The sequence below is a fragment of the Hippocampus zosterae genome, chromosome 2 (genome assembly GCF_025434085.1).
Source record: "Hippocampus zosterae strain Florida chromosome 2, ASM2543408v3, whole genome shotgun sequence".
NCBI lineage: Eukaryota > Metazoa > Chordata > Actinopteri > Syngnathiformes > Syngnathidae > Hippocampus > Hippocampus zosterae.
In genome coordinates, this window is record NC_067452.1 from 26,196,794 (window position 1) to 26,221,187 (window position 24,394).

General features: G+C 42.8%; 1 protein-coding gene and 1 long non-coding RNA gene across 2 annotated transcripts in view; one reads left to right on the top strand and one right to left on the bottom strand.

The window, feature by feature from the left end:
• The window catches only part of LOC127595911 (uncharacterized), a 249,950-nt gene that overhangs the window by 182,541 nt on the left and 43,015 nt on the right, over nucleotides 1-24,394 (bottom strand). The window lies entirely within an intron of this gene.
• On the top strand, nucleotides 18,050-20,024 carry LOC127595916 (uncharacterized). The gene is made up of 2 exons (XR_007961353.1): nucleotides 18,050-18,489; nucleotides 19,028-20,024. It is a non-coding gene; the product is annotated as an uncharacterized LOC127595916 (long non-coding RNA).

A 24,394-nucleotide genomic window follows, 5' to 3' on the forward strand; every position in this document is an offset into this window, starting at 1 on the left:
TAATTGTTCCGCCCCATGGCAAGTGCTGTGTTTAATTGGTGCTTAACAAGTTCTTATGAAGACTGGGTTTGGTTTGTCACCGGCCATTAGCCAAGAAGGAGCCATGCCATTACATCAGCGTCTAGCGTCCAAACATCACTGCTTATGTCGACGTTTTCTCAAGAACGCGTGCGATAACAATAATAATAATTATCGCAATAATTATAATAATAATAATACATTTAATTATAATTATAATTATAATTATAATTATAATTATAATTATAATTATAATTATAATAATAATGAGGTAGCATTTGCTAGGCAACTTATCATGGCATGGATTATACTTGCATGTAGTAGACAGTCAGGGACATGCACTCAGCAAACGCTTGTATCCTCCTTCTTCACTGTCGATGATCACAATGCTGGTTGCAAGTCATAGATCGCATGCTACCAAGGCAGACGTTCGCTCTTCTGGTAGGACACAATTGTGCCGGAATTCATCTCTCAACAGTTTGTGCAAAAACTCTGTCTGTCCGGGGAGTCATTCATATACATTTGCAATTGTCGTTATTTTATTTATTTTTTTTGTCCTGACAATTATTGCTGTCAGTGTGCGGTCTGTAGTTCATCTGTGTGATATTCATTTTGTCTCTGAAAATGGTATCTGCTTCATCACGTCTTCTTTCTCATCTCACTGCCCAGGTTTGAAACTCCAATGCCTTGAGGATCACAAGTGCTTACTCGTTGTCTGCTATGCATCACCTTCCTCTACATCATCTGCCGACGGTTTCCTCATTGCCTGAGCATTTGAAATATATCCAAATAACCCGGAGCAGTCTCACTTTCAATTTAACTCAATTTCCATGTTTCCTTTCATAATTGAAGTATGATGACGCTGCCATAAGCTCGCCGGACGGCACAGCTGCGACTGCCGGCGTGCTCGGCTGGAGATGAATGTGCGTGGTTAGTCGTTTGTCCTCGCAGTACCTTCCTTGCATCGGGGCAAGTGAAGCATGCCGATCCAATATGGTGTCATCTGCCGTACACGCTGCACAGGTGCCGAAGGAATTGCGGCACTCTGCTTGTAAGTCTGAAATAATGGAGACAACGACAGCAGTGATGTTTGGCAAGCTAAGAAACCGACCTACAACGTCATGTTTTTGTTGGCATGGACATGCTGAAGTAACCTCAAAGAGTAAGTTGATGTAGGATTAGGGTCTTTTTTTATCCTGGACTTAAATTATCCTCAGAAGAGGATAGTTCGAGCGTGTTTTTTTCCTTCTCCCTACCTTGTGGTTTCCTTTCTGAACTCTGACTGTAAATTTCCCCATTGCGGGATAAATAAAGGATGTCTTAATCTGAATGTGTGCAAGTTTTCGCAATGAAATACTATTCAGAGCATCAGTGACCAGGTGCAGTTTTCTCATCACCGTCCATGCAGTATGTTTGTTGTCATCCCTGTGGTTAGGACTCCCTGCTTCGGAGATACAGCCAGCAGTGGCACCATTGCACCTTTTTCTGCATTTTATCAGCAGTAGTGAGTTCAGGAATGGGAGCGGACCAGGATTGTGGTGGCCGAGGCAGACGGTTATGCCACAGAGCCTGGGTTCTGGTCGAGGTTTCTTCCTTAGAGGGATTTTTCCCTTGCTTCCGCAGCCAAGTTCCTATTTGGGTTCTTCGTTTGATTTTGGGGGAATGTGGCTCTCCTTTTAAACGCTGCTGATGCTCGCGTGCTTATTACACTGACATTTTAATCTTCAATGTCCAATGGCATTGACGTGTGATTTTTACTCATTCTGGAAAGAGAATTGTTGTGGCAACGTTTTGTGACCTCTTTTGAGTGTGTCTGTTTTAGTGAGTCCTTGTTGAGGACCCTTTGCCCCGCCACCTAGACTAATTGTCTGCACTTCCTTCCACAATGATTTCCTCGCCAGGGCTCTTAAGAGCTGGTCTTTCATTATACAATACTCAGGTGGCTGAGATGACAAGCACACAGTCATTTCACTCTTCGCTGACTCTTTGACCCTAAAAGTGCTCGCTCACTCTGTCTGCTTCTATTTGTGCTACATGTCGCCTTATTAACTATTATTTGTTTGGCTCCTTTGTTCTCTTTGGCTCAGGTTTATAGCAGCAGATTTGTTCTCTCCATCACGGGCGTAGAGCATTTAGTTGTGATGCACACTCCGTAACGTACACGACAGCGGGAACAACGACACAACCAAATGCAATCCAAATTCCGAAACTTTTGTAAAATGTCTATGTTTGCAGGAGTTATTACTGCTCATGTCGTGAGTGGCAGATAGTTTTAATGTAACAATATGGTTGTTATTGTAATTGTATTTTCATGCGTTTTTGAGTGCTACTCAGAGCGACCTTAGAATGTGTTGCCAAAGTTGTTAATCAGTTACAGTAGTCAACCTCGTTCATCACGATGATAATCAACACATTTTTGAATTACTATGAGTCTGGAAGTGAGGATCGTAACATTTTCATTTTACTTAAAGGCCAGTTATGTTATGTGATCTCCTAAAAATACCCAAGACGTACCTCAGCTTGTAACATGGAAACGCTCCACAAGCGCTCCAGACTGGGTATGGATCAAAATGACGGCTGCAACAATTAACGTTGCACCTGAGTTACCTCATTAGGAAATATGACTCTCCATTGATTGGTGATGGTCATTTGTGCATGTAGGACCACTGCCATGTCACCCATTGACTCAACAGTGCCGCGGGGAATTGGCGCGACTCAATTGTTTAGACAAAGGTGAAATGTTTATTCCTATTAGCCGGCCTGCACATGCGATGCAGTATTGAACCGGATGGAAGCAAGATCGGCTGCTGCAAATTACAGCAGCTGTGGCGTTGCTGTGGTCTATGCGATGCTGCAAAAAAAAAAAAAAATCAAGTAGGGATGTAGCGTCGGGGTGGGAGGGAGCATGCAGACACAACCAAGGAAGAGGAAGAGAAATCAATGAGGTCTGGTCATATGTTAGGTAAGTTGTCCCTGTCGTTTGCTTTAGGGACACACACAGTTGTTTAATAAGACCCAGAGCATCTCCAATCAATGAGAACCTTCCATTTGGCTGTTTTAAGATCAATGGGAGCGTTTGATACAATGGTACACAGAATTGTGGAGAGGTATATTGATCTCTGAAACTTTTTTCCTTGAGGTGTTGAAATGAACTGAGGACTAATTCGGCTTCAACGTTTTGGGTTCCCTTATTTAGCTGTTTGATAAATTCAAAATATTTGAAAGAGTTTTCAGAATTATGCAGTGGAGTTGCTCAGCCCTGCACTACAATCATCGGCATAATGTTACATTCATCCCTCATCAAACCGACAGTGTAGAAACAAAGTTGCAAATTTGTTGGAAAGGTGGAGATATTTTATTTTATTTTTGCACATTGTCATTTGTTGTATTGTAGCTGGCCAGTGAAATGACTTGAGCTTAAATTGAGGTTGCACTAAAAGTGTCATTCACATGTGAAAAAGCCTTTTCTTACTATACCAACAAAATATACAACATTCAAATGGATATTTCTCAAGCAGTAGCAAACTCACAAACATAATTAAATGTTTTCATGGAGCCCAACTCCCGGTGGCTCCGACATAACTCTTTTTTTTTCCTTTCCAAATTTTACTGGAATAATTACAAGGCAAGACACTGCTGAGCAGGTCACAAGAGGAGCTAAGAAACTGATTGGTTGAGACATAGGAGGGGATAGCCGACATGAAATGGACTAACAGCTTTGAACTCACTGACACACATTGATGATACTCATTCATTCATTCATTCATCTTCCGAGCCGCTTGATCCTCACTAGGGTCGCGGGGGGTGCTGGAGCCTATCCCAGCTGCCTTCGGGCAGCAGGCGGGGGACACCCTGAAAAGGTTGCCAGCCAATCGCAGGGCACAAATAGACGAACAACCATGCACGCTCACACTCACACCTAGGGACAATTTAGAGTGTTCAATCAGCCTGCCACGCATGTTTTGGGAATGTGGGAGGAAACCGGAGCACCCGGAGAAAACCCACGCAGGCCCGGGGAGAACATGCAAACTCCACACAGGGAGGCCGGAGCTGGAATCGAACCCGGTACCTCTGCACTGTGAAGCCGACGTGCTAACCACTGGACTACCGGGCCGCCTTTGATGATACTCTGCATTATTTTATTTTTTTAAACAAATGGAGCAACAAAGAAGAAGATGAAAGGAGCAAACTTTGCAAGGGCATTTAGAGTACCGGTAGCCTAAACGGTGACCGTGGTTAATAGTTTTTATCGTTGATAAAAAGGATCCTTCATATTTCTGACTACCTACCTTGTGGTTTCCTTTCTGAACTCTGACTGTAAATTTCCCCATTGCGGGACAAATAAAGGATATCTCATATTGTTAATGTCAGACTTTTGAGGAAAAGGCCATCAAAGATTTTGAAATCAGGCTTCAGGTAGAGCTCAGGAAAGTCATCTATGGGGTAAGGTTGAGCTCCCCCCCCAGAGTACTGCAGGAGCTGGTTCGTCTCTTCTATCGACAGTTTTCTCCTCCAGAGATGCAGACCGCCCTCAGTCATCTTAACAGATTGTGCTCCCAACCGCTCCTTGGCATCAGTGAGCGGCGCTGTCCGAGCTGATTCGGATGAGACGTGAGGTGAGAAGAGCTTTGGTCAAGCGGGTGACCACCATGCAAGTGGTCATTCTGGCTGACCAGTTTTGGAGGAGGAGCAGCTCAAAAATCATCAAGATACATGATAGTACCTGTTTCACGTTTCAGGAGTCACAGAAAGCATATTGTGGCCTCTGCGAATTTGTTAAATGATGATCTGTAAGAATCAGTATCGCAGGTTGCTCCCACCTCCACTCACTGCTCCCACCCTTCTTGCTGTATTGATGCTCGCCCCCCGCAGCGTTTCCTCCACTACCAGGTATGACTAACTGCTTTCTTGCTCCTGTGACTCTTTTGTCATTTATCTTGCGGCACCATGCCGTCCGGCTGACTGCACAGCACGGCGGTGCGCTCTGACAATAATTTGCACTGATCGGATGCCTCCGTCTGCCCCACTTGTACAAATGGTGATCGATTATTATGCGGCAGTGCCATCGACTGGATTTCTGTGTGCGTGCTGTGTCACCTCTTTGGTGACATGCAGTTATCCATACTCTCGGGGTAAAAATGTTCATTCAGTAATTTAATTTCCTGTTAAAGTATTCCTTGACTTGACAAAGTTCTTGTTGTTGTGTTTTTTTTTAATGAGCCTAAGTAAAATGTGTGTTTTGCCTAAGGCTCAAAATAAGCCATTAACGAGGCAAAATTTGCATTTTTGTGTCTTATCAAAATAAAAAATAAAAAGCAAAACTGAGAATCAACTGCAGACAAAACCATCCAAAAAATAGAAGAAGAAGAAGAACAAGAACCACTGGGACAGTTCGTTAAGCTTTGGTAGGCTGACATAGCCTATCATGAGTAGTCAATGGTTGTTACTTTTGCTGCAGCAGCTAGCTAGCAGTGAGCTTCTGCTGGTCATTAGCACACCTTAACACATTGTGGAGTCCCCCCGAAGTGAGTACTCATCACTGTGCCTGGGAACAAGCCACATTTCTGAAAAGCATAGTTCTCACCAAAAGATGAGAAAAGAAAAATAAGCCATGTTAAATGCTATGCTGTGATTGACACAGCTTGAGCATTTAATTTAGTGCTTGGGTGATGGAATCTATCTTTCACGGATGTCTAGCTGGAACCGCATCAAGACATAGAACATCCAACTTTGAAATGTGAAAGAGCAGGACAATTAATACATGCCTGGACTCTGGAAAGAACATCTACTCGCTAAACAGAACCAGACTCTCTCATACACCAGCCAGGAGGAGTGGCTTATAAGACTAAAAGTATATTAATATAGTACACAATATTTATTATGTCACTAACATTGCTTATTTTTACAATAGAGTCTTGTGTTTTTTAATTGCATGCACCACATAAATGTTCTAAAAATGTTAGTTTTAATGATAGTATTGTGTATTGTTATTCATTCATTCATTCATTCATTCATTCATTTTCCGATCCGCTTTATCCTCACAAGGATCGCGGGGGCTGCTGGAGCCTATCTCAGCCGTTTTCGGGCAGTAGGCGGGGGACAACCTGAACTGGTTGCCAGACAATCACAGTATATTATTTTAAATTAAAAAAAAAATCTTTGTTATCATTATTATTATTATTATTGTTGTTATTGTTCTTATAGTACCTACAAAAACGTGCAAATTCCACAACATATTTATTCACTCGAAACCCAATCTCAGAAGCATGAGTTGATTGTGTGAACCACTCACTCTCATAGCATAACACAGAATAATAATAATAATAATAATGCATTTTATTTAAAAGCGCCTTTCATGCCACCCATGCCAACAACAACAACTTTGCCAACAACTACAAGTGTAGATCTGTCATTAATCATTGTCATCCTCTAATAAAATGTGTGTGATATTGATAAGTGCAGTTTAATCAAGTGTATCGATCACTTAGAACTGGCTTATGCAGCTGCGGCGGAAGAGTGCTTAAAAGAAGTGGGAGTGTTTGACTCCCCTGTTGGAGCTACATTAACGAGTGCCCACGAAGCCCATATGCCCCTGCTCCCTGCTCACCACACCTCTCCTGTAACTGTGCTGAGCCCTCACGCAAACGATACTTTTCCCACTAATTAAAAGGAAAAAAATAGCTTTGCGGAATACTGTATTCAGCTTTCAGTGTCTTGTCGTGCACTCACAGGAAGATGTTGGGAGGACTGATGGCTCAGCGGTGATCTGCCAGTCAAGACTTAATTGATTGCTCCCTTCCCCAGGTTTGTTGGTGGTGGCCAATCAGACTAATCAGGTGCATCTTTGTGAACGTCCACTACAAATGCCTGAGTTGCCCACTGCAGTTTGCCAGTCCATCGTGGATGAAAGGTCACAGGATCCCTTCAGGCTCGAGTGGTGTAATTCACCACATTTTGCTCAAGTTTGCTCTGCTTCTGCTGACGTTAGCCGACCTGTCTCACAAAAGACTTTTCCTGCTTGTCTGAGACTTACCTCTGCCTGTCCGATCTGCCAATGTTACTTGACATTACCTACTGCATTAATAAAAGAGGCTTTCTGCCATTTGGGCGTAAAAACTTTAGGACCTTCATGCCATCATTGAACGTCCACTGAAAAGTTTTAATTTAATTACTTCATTATTTTGGCTTTTGAACAGGATTGAGTTAGTGGCTGACTTTTGACGTGCACATCACCCGTTGTGAGGAGCTTTGCTTAACTTGGCTGTACTCGATTGTAGGATGTTGCTTGAGTAAAATGAGTTGGCGTTTCCGTCTTCAATCTGTATTTCCACTTTTAGGTCTATTAGATATTCATTCATTCATTCATTCGTTCACCTTCCGAACCGCTTCATCCTCACAAGGGTCGCGGGGGTGCTGGAGCCTATCCCAGCTGTCTTCGGGCAGTAGGCGGGGGACACCCCGAATTGGCTGCCAGCCAATCGCAGGGCACACAGAGACGAACAACCATGCACACCCTCACCCACACCGAGGGACAATTTAGAGTGATAAATCAGCCTGCCATGCATGTTTTTGGAACGTGGGAGGAAACCGGAGTACCCGGAGAAAAACCACGCAGGCCTTGGGAAAACATGCAAACTCCACACAGGGAGGCCGGAGTTGGAATTGAACCCGGTACCTCTGCACTGTGAAGTCGACGTGCTAACCACTGGACTACCGGGCTGCCGTCTATTAGATAATGGAATCTAAATTGTCCCTAGGTGTGAGTGTGAGCGCGGATGGTTGTTCGTCTCTGTGTGCCCTGCGATTGGCTGGCAACTGATTCAGGGTGTCCCCCGCCTACTGCCCGAAGACAGCTGGGATAGGCTCCAGCACCGCCCGCGACCCTGATGAGGATCAAGCGGCTTGGAAGATGAATGAATGAATGAATGAATAGATAATGGAAGCAACATTTGTTGTATTTCATTTTGGTTTACGTCCCGCTGTTTCTTTTCTCATTTTAGCCTCTTGTCATTACCTCCTCATCTCACTAATTTTCCTTTCTCTGGACAAACATTTGTCGACCCACCGATGCTGTGCACATGCTCTCTGTGCAACAGCGCTTGCTCCGAGCTGTACCGAGGTGCATTCGGAGGGAAGAAGAAAAGCATCAGTCCAAAGACCCACCCGCTAACTCCCCTAAATTGCACCTAACTTGATTACAATGAGACAATTATACCTTATTAGCAAGGGTATTATGGCATCTCCTTACTGGGCCTCATTGTAGGCGGTTGCATCTGTGACCTAATGTTAGCACTTTCTCTTTGCCCGCTTGTGACCTGCCAGCCATTACCACAGCTGGAGGAAGAGGTGGGTGTGCAATTATAATTTGACTTAATGTTTCATTTGATTACATTTTCATCGAAGGAGCTCGAAAGCATCACAATGCAAACACTTCTGATCTCGTTTCTCTGCTGAAATTGGCTTTTAAGGGGGTCTAGTTACTTTTCTCTTTTTTTTTTTTGGTTGGAAAACCTTCCCCACAATCAACCATGTTATAGATAACCGAAAACATGTGCTCAGATATAGCATATATTATTGGTGTGTGATTATGATGGAATACATCTACTGGCATTTACTAGTGTTTATTTCCACAGCAACATATTTCAAGGAGGAAATCATGTAAACACAACCCGACTCATTGTAAACCTGTAAAGGTTAAAAACAACATTTGTGAATAGCACGGACCAAGCACTTTACACGCAGCTTCGAAACCATTTTGCTGTGTATGTGTACAAAGTACATAATCTGTGTTGAATGGATGCTAATGCAGGAACACCTGTCAAAAATGCAACATCTCCCACCCAATGCAGTCCTAAAGAGATTGCACATGTTGGAAGCAGACAACAAACACGACCTGGATTTTTCTTTTGATTCCAATCAAAATGTACATGAACAAAAAGCAAAACTAAAACGAGAAAGACACAGACTATTGTGCATAGGCTATTGGATTTTCTTTCCTTAATTTGTTGCTTCCCTTTAATTTTCTTTTCCATTGATTTCTTCCTTTCTTACCAGCGTTCTTGCTCTTTTCTCTCTCGTTTCTTCCATCCTTCCGTTTCTTTTTTTTTTGCTTCCTTTCTGTTTCTTTCCAAAATGCCCATGCAGTCTGCAGTTGACAATCAGACCAGTAACTGGCAAAAGTACCAAAAATGTAAAAAAAATAATACAAATTTGTAAAAGGGACTTCACGATGTACCAGGCCTAATGTCACATGTTTATATGACACCAAAATCTTTCATTTGAAGTAAAAATGTATTTTAAGTCGAACCGTTGGGCTTGATTCAATTCAAGGGAGGTCAAATTTGCTTTCAAAGTGAACACATCTGGAAACCATCATTTTCAGAATGCTCTTTAAATGAATGTTTTTTTCAGTGTGTGATGCGACCAGCTTACACACCGCCGCTTTGATACACTTTTTAAAGATGGAGTGTCGAGTTTGTTGTATACTTACAATGTCAGAGCAACTCTTCTTACAGTTTTAAGATTTTTCTGACAATGCCACCATCAAGTTATTGGCTGTATTGGACTTCCTGACGCGTGGCATGATATATATTGCCAAGTCTCAAGACAAACCCCCACCCACCCCACACCTTGAAGAATTTCCTCTTGCCTTGTGGGGACATTCATATTCTCAGCAGCTTGAGAATCATGCGCCAAGCAGACATTGACTGATGTCTTCAACATCCACAAGAGAGCTGTCGCCTAGGACAACGCCGGCACTGACGAGCCTCTGACACGCTCCACTCCTATTCGTGTCTCTCTTGTCAACAATGCCAATATGTACCACCACCAGGGAAGAATTCTGGGCATCAGGTGTAACTATTAGCAACCGGCTAGGGGTGAGTGACTTTACTTTCCTTGAGCATGATGGACGCACATATGCAACCTTGCCATGAACAGCGGAGCGGGGCGGCCTTGTGTGCACCAAGCGCATGTACAAGACAGCTGGGAAGACTTGGGTGGAAAAAAAACATGGCGTATGTGTGTGCAGACAGCTGAGTGAAACCCACACCGACGTCTAAATCTTCCCACAATGGAGAGATTACGCGCAACCCGCCAGGTAGACAACAAACGCGAGCTGTCAAGCCGCTCATTCCTCGACGCCAAGGGAGCTAATCAGGTTTGAAGCGTACAGGTACACTATCTCTTGCTTTTGAATGTGCACGTTTTACGACATTAATCCTCACTAAGCCTTGCAGCTAATGTAATCTAATTAATGACTTTTTTTTTCCTTTTCATTCCATTGCTGCTACAAACTTGAACCTGAACAGACATTCTTAGGACAACATCAAAGCTACACACTTGAAAAACTGGCGGATTTCGGTGGCCATCTTCCCGTGTCCTCACTTTGCACACATCATCAAATAGGTTGTTTGAGTTGTTCTGTTCAGAAAGCAGTTTTGCCAGACAAACTTTGGCCTTTGAATTGGGTTGCTTTGTTTGATGGCATCAAACACACACACACACACACACACACACACACACACACACACACACACACACACACACACCCACACACACACACACACACACTCACACACACTTAAACAAGTATGCACACTGTTAATTCAAGCAGGTGAGCCATCTCATCAGCCATTTCCTGCTCCCTTTCCAACAAAGAAACCCTTTTAACAAAATAGATCAGGAAAAAAACAATTATCTCTAAAAACTGGAACTGATTTTTATTAAATTAACCTTATTAGTGCATTACGGTAAGCAAATGCCAAAAAAGGAGCTCTCATTTGCATTAAGATAGATTTTTCAGGTTGACTGCACAATTTAATTAAAGAAAAGATTAAGAATCATTAAGCAAGCTGCTGTACCTTGCAGTGGTGCCGGGCTACATCTGACTCAGGTTCGCACAAACCCAGATGGCAGCCCTCTAACTGTTGAATCTCCATAACAACATCGGAATGATTCCATTAGTTTCCAAGGTGGGGGTGGGGGGGGGCAACGTGAGGGAATTTAGGAAATTTGCTACACTTGCAGCCGGCGGCCAAGTTTCCCCAGATACTTATTTTTTGTGGACCTGATTGCAGGTGTGTGCGTGTGTGTGTTTGTGTGTGTTTACGAGGATTTACAGCAACGCTGTGAAGAATTGGGGGTCAACTGTGACTAAAGTGGCCATACGCTTGGTCATCAAGGCAAGTGTTTTTAACAAGCTCTCATCTTTTGTTATGATATTTTTTTTTATTGTCTTGCTTGGTTTTCTTTTTTTAAGGTGATTCTGCTCAGAACCTTTTTTTAATAAAACCTCAGGATCAGACACAAGTTAGTTCAATAATAATTGTTGAGCAAAGCCTTTATTGATTTGAATGTCATTCGAGAAAATCTGACCCCAATTTTTGATGTACGGTAGCTCGGGTCAAAGGTCTTTTCTCCACATGCATCCTATAGTCAGGGCCTGGTGTAGGCCTGGTTCTGATGCTGGAAAGATGCGGTCCAGAGAAGAGAAAAGTTTGACATGCTGTGGGCTGTTGAACAACAACACCAGCTGACCGTCCCCATGGGTTAAAGAATTTGGTATGCAAATAATTTGGAAGGATGTTGTTAAAAGTGAGGGAGCCGATGAGGAGGAGGAAAAAGAAGAAGAAGAAGAAGAAGAAGAAGGAGGTACACATCCAAACCCTTAATCCTCTTGCTTTTGCCAAAATGACAAATGCAGGAAGTGAGGCATAAAAGACTCACTCATGTATGGCACACTTGAGTATTACTGCGAGGCACCTGCACTGGAATGAGCAGATACAAATAAATAGAAAATAATGCAGTGTGTGGGAGAGAGGATGAAGGGTGCTGCTCACTAAGAAGCTTAAAAGAGTCTTCTGCCTTTGAATGCAATCAGGCGCCATTGAGACGGCAGCAGGTGCTTGGCAGGTGGAGCCGAGCAGATGCGCCGGCGTTGGCAGCCGCAGTGGCGTACAGGTGTGAACAAACGTGCTCCCTAATTACAAATTTAAAAGCTTAATTTTTGTGTTTCAATATTGATTGCTACCTTTATGCTCGTATTTCCCCATGGGGGCGCGCAACGATTTGTAAGAAGGCAATCTGTGTGTTTTTTTGGCGTTTTTTTTTTTTCCCTTCCTCTTTTCTTCCTCTAAATACCTCCAAACAAATCTGGGCTTTTCTCCCGAGCGGTGCTTTGTGTTCTTGTTTGGATTCTTCCCAAATTGTCCCCGGGTGATTAGAGAGGAGGATGTCTTGCTTCTGTGACGGCAGACCTGCTCGCAGCATTTCATCTCATCTCATCTCTTTTTCCTCTTTGGATTGGATCATATATTGGTAATGGGACGCACAATCAATGGCCTTGCATTAATGCCAAACGTACTGGGCAACCCCCCACCCCAACCCCGTTTCTGTGGATCCAGATGGATCTTTATCTGCTGATGGAAATCTCTTTCAGTCACTGGCTCGCCTTCCCTCCTCAAGAGCCAAATGTTTCATTTGCCTACCTGCTGTGTGGTGCACATCTTTTCTGGAACCCTCAACTTGTCCTCTTTAGGTCATCCGCCAGCGCAAAGTGGATGTTTTCTCAGTCACTGATTGGAGATGCTTCTCATTCCTAACATGACACATGACTGTTACCAATGGTAACGCTCCAGTATGGCAACCGCCTCCTCCCTCATATTTGTTGTCAATGCTCACAGTACTTTTTGGTCACTTATTATCATGATCTTCGTTTTTGTTGACCGTTTAGATTTGCTTTGCATTGTGTTTGATCTGATTTGGTTTCGTTCCACATGATCTGGTGTTGTGTTTTCCCGTTTGTCAGTTACGCCATCTCATCAGCCGTCTTTCCCTTGTGTCAACCAATTAGCTCTCTGTCCACTCATTTCTAGTCCAGGTGTGGCTTTTTGTTAATATGTTTGTATTTACTCTCGGCTTCTGTTACCCCGTGCCTTGTTTTCCCTGCACTTGGGTCCACCTGCCTTGTTTGATGGCACATCACCTCAACAAACACACACCAACACATGATACTTATTCTCACCAAACTGGCAAAAAAAGTCATAAAATGGGCACATCCTCAAAGCAGTGCATGCTGGGACTATAGCACGGTGTTAGCTCTCATTGCAGGCCAGCAGCTGCCTTTCCCAGGTGGCCTGACATTTGAGTCACAGCCGGACAGATTAGATGGAAGGTGTATGAGCAGACAGAAGGCAGGACAGTGATGATTGGTGGAGTCGGGGTTGGCAGAACCATTAACTTCATGCCAGGTCGTTGTACGTACAGGGTTGGGAGGCGGGTGTGGAAGTCCCAGGGGACAACCTGAGCCCTCGGATTTGAGTCCAGATGGCCGGCCAAGAGACCCCACAGGAGCCCTCTTATTGATTTAGGAGGGAAAATAGAGAACCTGGTGAGTGTCGACGGAAGCTCTGAAGACCTGCACGGCTGCTCCCCTCCGTCTTGCCTTTTCATCCTCATCTCAGGTTATTCGGGCCGACCCAAGGGGATGTGATGCGGGAAGCAAGCAGGACTGGATATGAATATAACATGCCTAGATGAGCAGGTCGCATATAAAACGGCTCACACTTTTGCTGGTCTCATCCCCTTTCCTTGGAGGTCCGGTATGTATCGACAACCCGATAACACATAGAGCTTGAACTGTGCAGGTCGCTGGTAATACCAAGCGCCACTCAAACTAGTCAGATGTGCCAGAAAAGATTTGCAGGAGGACACGAAAGGGGGCATGAGTATAAATATACATGCACACCATGACTGCAATTCTTTGCGTCAGCCCATTAGCGCAGTTTTTGTCGCCTTGGGTCCACATAAAGCTTTGCCATTTAAGTCCTCACACACCTTAAGATCACGAAATATGTTCTCCATTGCAGACATCGCATAAACGCGTGTTGCAATTTAACTGCTGCTCACTTGTGTAGCATGCACACAATATAGAATCGCTGAAAGCATCTCGACGCACTTCATCATCTTCCTCCAGGTTATGATATGTGTCAATATTGCTGATTTGTATGAAAGTGATCCTCCTCAGTGAGGTAGGCATCCGGTTACAGGAATCTGTAACCGGATGCCAACGGGTCAAGGTGGACTTTTTGTGCGTTCTCGTGTGTGTTTGCATCAATTGGCCGGTGTTTCGTTAAGAGCAAGAACATGCTGCTGGTTCTCAGCTAGTGGAGAAAGGAAAATAGTTCAAAAAAGTTCAATCATATTTACATTTTGCGATGGAAACAAATGAAATCACCATAAATGGTACTAAAACACATAAAATAAAAATTGCGAAGAATAATCTGTTCATCTATTCACATGAAACAGAAATACAAGCATTTTGGGGAGGAAATGTGTGTGTGTGTGGGGGGGCGGGGGGGATTATCTGGTTGCATGCATACTCGTAAATGCGCACAAACCAATACCGGTAAGTTGGTCAAGCACCTTCAGACTTCATTACAGCAGTCTGGTCTTTCTTTCTTGAGTAGGAATGAGTCAGCATGGGACTTTCTTACTTGTGATGTTCTTATGTTGATAAAATATTTAGTCCTGAGCTTCAAGTATATATTTTTGAGCTTGGAGGTTTTTCTCCAAAACAAAAGGTTTCCATCTTGCAACCCTTTCACTCTAGCACATGAAGAATACAGGAGATTGTTCTCACATGTTGGAGGCAGCTAGTACCTGCCAGAAATTCCTGCTGCTCCTCTCAATGTTGCCGTAGGCCTCTTTGCAGACTCCGTGACCAGTTTTCTTCTTGTCTTTTCATCAATTTTGGATAAAAGCCCTGTTCTCAGTCATCTTCCTCCATCTATCGCCATCCACTTATCCAGAGGGCAGCAGCCTAAGCAGAGAGAGATGGACTTGCCTCATTCTGGCATACCGAATGTGTTGAAAATTCTTTGTACTCTTCTCCAGACTGATGCCTTTTAATAATGAGATCGCTCTGATGCTTCGTAGGCTCTCTGTGGATCTTTTGCTGTTGGATGCAAACAAGGAAATTTGAAGGAAATCCTACCAGAACAGATTCATTTTATTTTGGGGTCAAATCCGTCAACCGAATGATAACGTGTTTGTACGAACGACAATTTAACACAAGTTAAAATGTCAGTAGTAATGTCAGCAGAATGCAGCCACATACCCAGTTTGAAGAAGAAGAAAGCGTGCAAAGTCCGTATCCTCATTCTTGTCAGATGTCAGTTTGTTTTTCAAGTGATCGTTCATGTTAATTCAGATGAGCATTGTAAAAAGCACTGAAACCAATTGTCTCACTTCGAGAAGACTTTGTAACTGGAGTGTCGCGGTTTCGAGTGATAAATAAATGGCAATAATTTTTGGAGGGATGTTCGTCTCGGTCGTGAACCTATGACGTTTTGTGGTTATGACGCAAACCCCAATAAATCTTTAGGGATATTATTAAGACATTTTAACGTCATAACTACAAACAGAGCACATTGAACTAGTTTGGGGCTTAAGAATGCTGTACGTTGAGACACTTTCCAAGCTGCACACGCCGACCACAGAAGGAAAGGCAAGGGACAATTTTATATTCATGTGCTGATTGTACTTTTCTTTTAAATTACTTTTTTAAAAATGAGCATTAGGACTTTACTCCTGAGTTAGCATACGTACGTTAATGATAGAGGCAAAAATATTTTTTGTCTTTTATACAAATTTCAGCTTACGCTAAAATAATACGTCCACTTGTATTTTGTGCAACTGAACGTACGGGTAAATACATTGTGTTATATTCCCATTAAATAACCGGTTGGCTAAAATTAATATGAACTGCGATGTGATTTGTTGGCTGGTGATTTTTCAATTCAATTTCTATTCAGAGAATTTAAGGGATGATTCTACTTTTATTGCAGTGTTTTCATGACGGTTGCGCGAGTGCTTATCGGCACTGTCACATTGCCTTACATACCCTCTTCTCCTAATGTTGACATGGCAGCATGCTTGGGATTTATAGGTCACAGCTGCAAATACAGCTCAGGGCAATGTGCAATTGTCATATGTGTGGCTGACTACAAGGTATATTCAACACATATGTTATTAAATTAATATTTAGATGACTAGCCATTATTATTAGTCTGTCCTGACAACATTTGAATATTACCTCCAGCATTGTTCTGCTTATCGGCGCCGCAGCAACCCTGTGCTATTCCTTTTGTGGTCTGCGGGGGTAAAATCATGCTCTGAAATGTATAATCACCTTGAAATTAATTAATTGTAACACAACAATGCAAGTGATAGTATCGTTCCTCTCCCAGCCTTATGCGGCCACCCACTCTTTCTTTGGGTTGCAGGGGTTGCTGTCCTGCGCTACTGAGCTAATATGATCTCGGAGGCATGCGTGGGGTCGAGGCGAGTAATTAATCTCAATGAAGCTCGTAGGTGTGACGGCCCGGAATTCAATTTACCCCCACGACTGCTGCCGCAGCGCTTAAAGGAGGAAATATGTTCCCTCTATTTTCTCAGGTTAATATGAGCCACCTGAGCCTGATCGTCTTTTAATGGCATGCAGATATTTTCATGGCACAAGCAGGCTTTTTGTCATTAGAGTTCTCCATACCACTACTTTGTCTTCCTGCATTTTTTTTTTGTCCTTCCAATGAGAGATTTTTTTACCTGCACGACAAGCTGACTATTTGTCTTTCACAATGAGCACCATTGATTTCTACTCCCCAATACAGAGCATTTCCAATTTAATTATTTGCATGGCTGCTTTTTGCCCCGATGCACGTCAATATGACAGAGACCAGCAAATCCCATCAAAGCTAAAGCCATTAAAGTGGAACTCCTGTACCTGAGCTGTCTTGAGGGAATTTGAAAGCAAAACAATTCTGAACTATTTGCATCTAACAACCCTGCTGATTTTAAGCAGTTTGTATGCTTTCCAGTCTAGTGCAACTCACCCTGTTTAAACAAAAACAACAACAACAGAAAACAACCACAACAATGTGGTACTCTTTGGAAAAATAAGTTCTGATTTGTAATGATGTATAATACTGAGCAATGTGTCGGATATTTCAATTGTGTGATATTACGGCTGTGTGCCCACTAACAAATTCAAAAAAGAAGACAAATTTGAATCATTGAAAAAAAATAGTGTGACATAAATTGGATAGAAATCAGATGCATTATTACTTTATCTTTATAAAAACTGGCCTTTTCCTTTAAAAAATACAATCACACAGTTATCCTACTGTTATGTACTGCAATCAAAATAAAGTCGTATACTATCAAAGGAAAGTAAGTTACCACACTGTGCACTATTTTCCTATGGGAATATATTGGAATTCAACATACAGTGTTAAAATAAATTACAGTAGATGCATTGTAGAATTGTTGAAGCACAGTGAATGGGTGAAATGTGCTATAAAAAGAAAAGTGTCTTGCCCTTGTCAAATAACATGATTGGTGTCCCATTCATTTACTGTTATTTTTACAGTGTATGGAAGTCTTACTAGGTCCTTTTTTTCAGTTTCAGATCTCTTGTTTGTCTTCCTTTCTTTTTTCTTCTGCTCAGTACCCATGTTCCCCAACATGAACAGCTGTCTTTAAACGCGTCACGCAGGTAAGTGGCGACAGCTCTGACGAAGGCTCCAGTGACAGCCAGAACTGTCAGCAAGGTAAGAGAATTTTCTCTTCACTGAAAAAAAAACAAACAAAAATAACAAATATTTTATCTCCAAATAAGAAACTTCTAACCTAGAATGTAACAATTTTTTATGATTTAAAATAAATGTTTACATTCATGATCACAATTGACCAGAAACAGGATACGAGCTGGTTGAGTCATTGATAATTCTTGTACTCACTCAGAGCTCAGGCGTATGCCAGGGATCACATTGTTCTAACAGTATGTCGGTTAGGTTTATAATCATACCTGGCTGCTGCCTTTTCGCCAACGTCTTCTGAGAAATTTCACCGCTGCTGGCCAGTCTCTCCGCATGCCTGCCTGACTTCCTTCTCAATTATCTGGCTGCTCTTTGGGCGTTTATTTGTCTAAAGTTCACGTACAGTATGCATACAAATTTTCTCCGAGGGGAACAAACACGGCTCAGCGGAGCGTGGCGGCTAACCACGCAGGCAGCAGGAAAGGAGATGGAGGGGAAACAGATCAGAGGCTTAGTCGCAGTTTTCCTTCAAGGCGAACCTGAGGGTTGCCTCAAACACCTTTGTATCATAAGCCAGCACGCTTGGCTCAACTCTCTGCAGCCAGCATAGTTTCCTTAACGAGATACGCACTGTAGTTACAGACAGAGCCGCACAGATGATCAAGGTTGGGCCGACTGGCAAGGGCGCCACAGAACATGGACAGAAATATGCTGAACATTTGACAGCTGATGTGTGCCAAATAGGACTAGCAGACTGTAAAGTGTCAGACATGTAGCTTCGGTGACGAAACCAGAAGCGGAGGAGCAAATGTTTCCGGCTTGGAAGTGGCAAGCAGACGACATGTGGGAGCATGAGGGCGATTGGAGTCAGGTAAAGGCTGCTGGAAAACTAAATAGAGCCCAAATCAGAACGCCAACAGGGCCTGAGCCTTTTTGACTCCATGACACAGTAAACAAAGTACTCAGTTGCTTCTTTCTGTGGCAGGCCAGATACCTTTAAGCTTTAGAATTTGTTTGGTACTGTTAATTTTTTTCACCTGGTTTATGCACATGTTTGCTCTGCAAGCTGACACCACCAGAAAGTGGAAAAGGCAAGTAAGGCATGCAAATAAAAGCGAATGTGCCATGCATTTAAGACCTGCCTTTCTTATGGTGGCACTACCTGTGCTTGTTTGTAGGATTGTGTACAAAGCAGACAGGTTTAGTTAGGAACTTGTATCGTTATTATTACAAGCTAGTTGAAAGTGGTCCATACGAAGCTTACTTTGTTAAATTGACTCAAATGGTAATTTCTCCCTTGTGTGACTCAGAGATGCACACAACATACGTTAAGCATCTCCAAAACAAAAAAAAACAAAAAAAAAAAACACTTAACTCTAACTCAAGCCCTTTGTGTTTCATCCCGACAGGTTGCCGCACCTGACGAGGCACTGAGTGATGAAACAGGGGAGTGCATGCTGGGTAATGCAATTAGGTTACCATGCAAGGAAATGACACACATTGGCCCGGAACTGAAGAGATGAATCAACGAGATGAATCAGAAAGGGATCCCACCATGCAATGGTATTTGCTTGTCATTGGTGTAGTTAACAAGAGGATGTAAAGTGCCTCCCTCATCGCCATGGAGATCTAAAGAATGTGCTTGTGGTCATGGTGACGAGGGCTGGCTGGGGAAAAGGATATGGCGGTTTCCTGCACCTTAGACAAACAACCCCCCCCACCCCCCGCCCCGCTCCAGTGCTAAATGGCCGGGGTCAGACAGTCAAAACATAATTATCACCCGATCGCCTGTTGACCTGCTTACCTGACATTAACCTTGGTCTGCACTAACGGGAGGTGCCGGTTGCCTCAGGGGGGCCAGATGCTAATTTGAAGCAGAGTTAGCAGTGAGTAGGCTGGGGGTGTAATTGCAGCGATCTAATAGGGATCAGTGCCGTGGGAGATCTCCGTACATCTGTCGTCTGGCGAAGAACCGCTGCACCTGAGACTCACCAGCTTGGCAGTGCTCACGCTCCACTGTGGGATTTCAAGAGAGATGAAGGGTTTCACGGTGAGACTACTGGCAGTCGTGCGGTTCCGTGTTTGAAGAACCTGTCACCTGTCCCGGATAGACTGAAAAGACAAACCGTTATATGGGTACACTACAGGAAATGAGACAAAAGAGCATTTAAATCTTTTTCCACAATGCCAATTTTGAACTTCTAAAATCACACAAATACATAGATATCCCAATATTTAAATATTTTCTTCTTGAGCAACTTGAATGTAATGTAGATTGGAAATTGTCTTTTTATGCAAAGACAAACCTCCCAAGCACAATTGGGGAGAACAAAGATGTATTTTTGTTATCGTGTCGCTTTTGTTTCACTACTCATCAAAAGTCATAAATACACTATTAATTCTGTTGATATTTTACCAGTAACTTTTTTTTAACCCTTGATTGACAGTTGGGAAACTCAGCGTCCTACTTAAAACTGTCCTACTTGAAATCTGGAACTGGTTAAACATTTTCAAATAATTTCTTATGTGGTGAAATATGCAATATATCCTGTTTATGGAGTGTTTGGGTTTCATGCAAATCATTCCAAGTAAAATGTAAGAAAAGAAAAACCTCTAAAAAAAAAAAACATTCCGTGCAGAAAAAAAAAAACCTGTCGGCGTACAGGTAACCTTTTTCGCCTCACGGTAAGGCATCGTGAAGGGCTTGGTGCAGCAAGTGCAAGATTACATGAATTGATGAAGGGGTAGTGGAGGGCCTTGACCCTCTTGTAACATGCAGCACCTATCCACTCCCGCATGCCCGTGGGAGGCAGCCTCCAGGTTATCTTTAATTCATTCCATTAAATATGCAGCAGAAGCCCTCCTTGTAGCAGCTGTTAGCCAGGTTAGTAAGCCATAATTCAGGAGATCAAATCTGAGTAAATTGAGGGCGAGGTTGGAGTGAGCGCTGGCCAGAGAGGACGCATTATCCTGCCGTGCGGGAGAGAGGCTGGTTCAGTCAGGTGCAACACCGAGACTAGGCTTCTTAATCCTTGTGCTCGCAAGGAGATAATCACGGCTTTGCCCAGAAATGTGGACAGAGTGTATCGGCAGAAATGCTGAATTGTGATGCCGAGATGTCATTTCATGTTTGACTTCAGAAATTCTGTATTTTCTCAGGTTGTCTTTTGCTTTGCATAAACACATCCTGGATAGTGTTTAAACAGTGTGGTTAATTCCTTTATTTTTTTTCCCCTACACTTCGAAACATTTGGTCTTGACATCAAAAGATGAATATGTGACCCAAGAGCAAATTTTATTTTCATGTATTTACTGCTGGTTTTGATCCACATGATAGGATTGTAACAAAAAACACACATTTTAGGTGACAAGTGATATTAGAAAATATTTATTTGCAAATTATTTGCTTTGAATATTTACATCAAGTCTGTGACACACTGACCTGACAACACTTTACGCCACAGCCACATTCAGATGTTGTTTGCATGGGTGATTTATTTCCCTTCAGTCTCTTTGCAGGTCCAATATTTGTTCTTTTGGTTTCAAGTACGGAGATCAACTTGGTCCAGTCTCGATATCTTCCATTTAATCTCCCTGAGGAATGCTGGCAGTGTGTTTGGGGTCATTGTCTTGCTGCATGATGATTCTTCCAATCGGTTTTGTGCGTCATTCCTTAAATTTGGCAGATGAAATACAGAATATCTGAAGTCCGATTGCAATGGACAGTTAGGACGGCAGAAAAAAAATCATTGGCACCGCGCTACCCGCTCTTGAGTACTTGCACAGCGCAAGAACCAAGACAAGGGCACGGAAAATCCTACTGGACACCCCGCACCCTGCCCACCACCTTTTCCAGCTACTCCCCTCAGGCAGGCGCTACCGATCCATGCGCACCAAATCCAGCAGACAATTAAACAGCTTCTTCCCTCTAGCCATTAACTCCCTAAACAGTAACCAAAATCTACCTGTATAGTGGCTCTTTGCAATTTTGCACAACCCTGTGGAACAGCATCCCCTTATAGTTATTGTAGCTCCAGCTCTGTACTGACTTGAACCACTGTCACTGATCTATATTCCATAGCACCAGACACTTTAAAGCACTCAAGGACATCTGCATAATTGCACACTTGTTGTACTCCAAATATTGCTACTGGTCACTTTAAAATGGTTCAATGATTTTCTGCACCAACTGTACAACTGTTATATTATTGTATTCTATCATCGATCACTTTAGCTCTGTTTGATACTTTGCACATTGTCTCACAGTTGACATTGAGTGATACCACTGCACAACGGTAAACTTACATTACGGAATGTCCTTCCATATTTATTTGTCATGTCCTTGTTTATGATGATACTCGTGAAGCGTGTCCTACCGTAGACAAATTCCTTGTGTGTTCTACATACTTGGCCAATAAAGGTGATTCTGAGGACTTTTGAGTTACGTTTGCTGCTGCCATCGTGTATTCCATCAATGAAGAAGAATAAGCCAGTCCCAGAAGAAGCCATGGAAAATCAACGCAGGACATTGCTTCCACGATTTCACAGATGAGCTTGTCATGAACAGGTACCTGTGCTTCCCCTTTCAAGTTTAATTTTAGCATCATCAATTTGCATCAATGTAGCCTTCACATTGTCTTTGCTGATGACCGGCTTGAATTTTCTAATGTAGCATCTCGACTTTTTGTTCATTTTTTCGAGAGGTCTTTGCTGTCACTCAAAATGTTTCTGTTACATAGAGTACATTGAAGTAAAAGCCAAAATGTTCATTTCAGATGCATTTTTTCTTACATCAAAGCTCTATGTGTTCAGTCTACATAGAAAATAGACCTGTAAGTCAGTGTTTGTGTGAGTGTGTATATGTGCATACGAGTGCAGGAAATCACCATTTCAATATAACACTGATTAAACTTCCCGTTTACCGTTGTCAAAGTACACGGGAACCATCTCTTGGCAGGTTTCCTACTGCAGCAGCCCCTGCCAAACCCTTTGAAATCCAATCAGGTTCTGGTCCTTGTATCACTGTCCGCCCCTCATGCTCGCCTCGCTCCTCGCTGACTCACGTTGCAACCATGAAAAGACTTCACTGCTGCCAGCTGGCAGCCAATCAACTGCAGTCACATCCAAGAAGCACCTGTTGGGAGTCTGCAAGGTGCGACATGCTGTTCAAGAAAAAAATAAAAAAGATGTAACACTGGTGTGCAGCCCAGGACTGGTATATGTGTGTGTGTGTGTGTGTGTGTGTGTGTGCGTGCGTGTGTGCGTGTGTGTGTGTGAGTGATTGTGACATCAGTGTGACATCATATATGGTACCATCATTCTCATGCAATCATCTAAGGTTGCAAAAAATGTTGGGAATTAACAGGAATTGAAAATATTCAAGTTTGTCTCTTAGCAGGGGACTTCAATGCACATGAAGAAAAAAAAACATTTTTATTTTAGCATAATCCTAACTAGAGCAACTGATTTGGTAAAAGTACAGTGGAGAAAGTGAGGGAAGGATTCAGCAAGAGTTCGAACGACAGGCAGATGGGTGCAACATCTGCAGCGGAAGAACAAGCTGAGCCAAAAGCATTCTTTGATCTGTTCCCACCCTTAATTGGTCACGAGCTGTGGATTGTGACCGAAAGATCATGGAAACAAACGATTGGAATACGTTTCGTCCACAGAGTGTCTTGGGCTCTCCCTTTGAAATCAGGTGAGAAGCTTCGTCATCAGGAAGAACATTAGAGCCGCTTCTCCTTAGGATTGAGAGGATGTAGATTAGGTGGTTTGCTTATCTGGTTAAGATGCGGCATCTTAATCAGATACCCGAATAGATAGATCCCACATGTAAAAGTATTATCGTGCATATCCCACTGGGAAGAAGCCCTGGGTGAGACCCAGAATTCACTCCACTGGCCTGGAAACATTTTAGGCTACCTATGCAAGAGATTTAGGCTTCCCTGCCTACGCTGCTGCCATAACCTGACCTAAATTGAGCAGAAAATGGATGGATGGATGGATGGACGTGAAAAGTTCCGAATTAACTTTCACCCATCTTTTCATTTTTCATGCTCGCAATATCTGGCATACATTAAATAGTTAAACTGGCAATAGACAGTCTTCTGGTAGTTACTGTTAGAATAATATTGCACACATTCGAAGTAACAGGACCAGTGAAAATTCATTCTAAACTTTTCATTTGGTGCTGTGACCTTGTGGTCTTATACTTGCAGTTATTTTATTTTTTTAACAATTCAACTCGAGCCACAAATAAGGTAAGCAGAAAGCCTTCTTTTGATTGATACAATTCGGCCTCTCCCTCAAGGGTGTGTAGATTGTTGACATTTCTGAGGGTGAAGAGTGCGTTTTATGTTCCAAATTTAGTAACCCAACATTGTATGCTGTATAAGTTATTATCAAATGACATCAAAAATGAAACACGGCTGTGGAGCTGTTTTCTGTCATTTGTGGAAGAAGGTCTGTCTCCTCCAAAATGAAGCTTATTCTTACACTGCCGGAGGCACATCCAGATACGAATACAGCTTATTCTAAACAATGTGTTGTTGTCTTTCTATGTGGAACTCCATGGTCTTAACTGTGTTCAGCAGGTAAGTTTGCAAGGGCGGTGATAGATTAGAAAGATACATGGGTGATGGATGGAGGGATGATGGTAGTATGGATGGATGTATGGAAAAGCAGCAGTGGACACCAAAATATTTTCAGGCTGTATTTACAGCAACAGTTTGATCAGTTTGATTTCAGGCGTTCAGGAAGTTTAGTTTTTATTCTGG